Below are 1610 nucleotides of genomic sequence, written 5' to 3'. Positions count from 1 at the left end.
CGCCTCATTCGTGATGATGACCTCACGCTAGCCACGGCTTTAAAGGATGCGGCTGCTTTCGAGAATGAGCGTCCGGGCCACAGCGGCCATCGGGTACACCGCATCCAAGCCGGAGGGGATTCGGCAGACTCCGAAGAGGAGGCAGTGGCGCAACTCCACCGCAAGCCGTCACAACCTCACCGTTCGAAGGGCGCACCGCCAGCGAGGCCGTCGGAGCCAGCTTCCTCCTGTGCCAGCTGCGGGGACGCGCATGAACGTCGGAGCTGCCGTTTCCGCGAGGCGGTCTGCAGGTCCTGCAACAAGCAGGGCCACATCGCCAAGGTCTGCCGCAGCCGCCGCCAGCCATCCAGGAAACCCAGCCACCAGTGGGAACCCATCCACACTGTGGACCTCCATTCGATCGACACAAATGCCGTCGGCCACCAGCCCCAGCCCCAGGTAGGTGACTTGCCCCGTCAGAGCCGAAACAAAGTCCATGTTACGGTCCGGATAGAGGGGTCCCCCTGTAGCATGGAACTTGACACGGGCTCCGAGTTTACCATTATCTCGGAGGAGACGTTGCGGACAGTGTGTCCCAACGGGGGACCCCCTCTGCGCAAACCACACATCAGGCTTCAGGATTTCAATAAGAATCCTGTGGTGGTGCGGGGCTGGGGCACGTTCCTGGTGGAGTTCCAGGACTTCAAGGGTTGTTTGGACATTCTGGTGGTGGGGGGCCGGCTTTCCAGTCTCCTGGGGATGTCGTGGTTTAAGCCGCTGGGCTTGACCATCGGGGGCATCCACCAGCTGCAGCAAGCCGATTTCGCGGACGTTTGCAACGAATTCCCCCGGGTTTTCGATGGGTCCTTAGGCAAGTTCACGGGGGCCCCCATCTCCCTGGACCTGGACCCGGCGGTCCGGCCCATACGGATCAAGGCCAGGTTTCCGCCCTTAACGGTAAGGCCGAAAATCGAGGCGGAACTCGACAAGCTGGTGGCGCAAGGGGTGTTGGAGTCGGTGGCATCGGCACGCTGGGAAACCCCCATTGTCACACCGATCAAACCAAACGGGGACGTCCGGATCTGTGCGGACTATAAGTGCACAATTAACAAAGCGCTGCAGGACCACGCGTACCCCGTTCCGGTGGTCAGCCACGTGCTGGCGGCGCTCGCGGGGGCTCGCATATTTGGAAAGCTGGACTTGGCGCAGGCCTATCAGCAGCTGCCGGTGGACGCCGCCACGGCGGAAGCCCAGACGATCGCCACGCACAGAGGGGCTTTCAAGGTCCACCGGCTCCAGTTCGGCGTCTCGGTGGCTCCGGGGATTTTTCAATCTTTCATGGACTCTCTCCTCAAAGGTATCCCCGGGGTACAGCCCTTTCTAGATGACGTCTTGATCGCCGCCCCCGACGCCGCGTCGTTTGCCACCCGACTCCGTACCGTTCTTCAACGCTTCGACCAGGCGGGGCTGAAGGTGAAGCGCGAAAAATGCTTGCTCGGCGTGCCCAAAGTGGAGTTTCTAGGGTTCGCGGTCGACGCACAGGGCATTCACCCCACGGCGGAGAAGACCAGGGCGATCTCGAACGCCCCAGCCCCCACATCAAAGACCGAGCTACAGGCCTTCTTAGGCCT

Source organism: Gekko japonicus, unplaced genomic scaffold (assembly GCF_001447785.1).
Source record: "Gekko japonicus isolate JY-2015 unplaced genomic scaffold, Gekko_japonicus_V1.1 scaffold1827, whole genome shotgun sequence".
Lineage (NCBI taxonomy): Eukaryota > Metazoa > Chordata > Lepidosauria > Squamata > Gekkonidae > Gekko > Gekko japonicus.
This window is presented reverse-complemented; position numbering follows the sequence as displayed.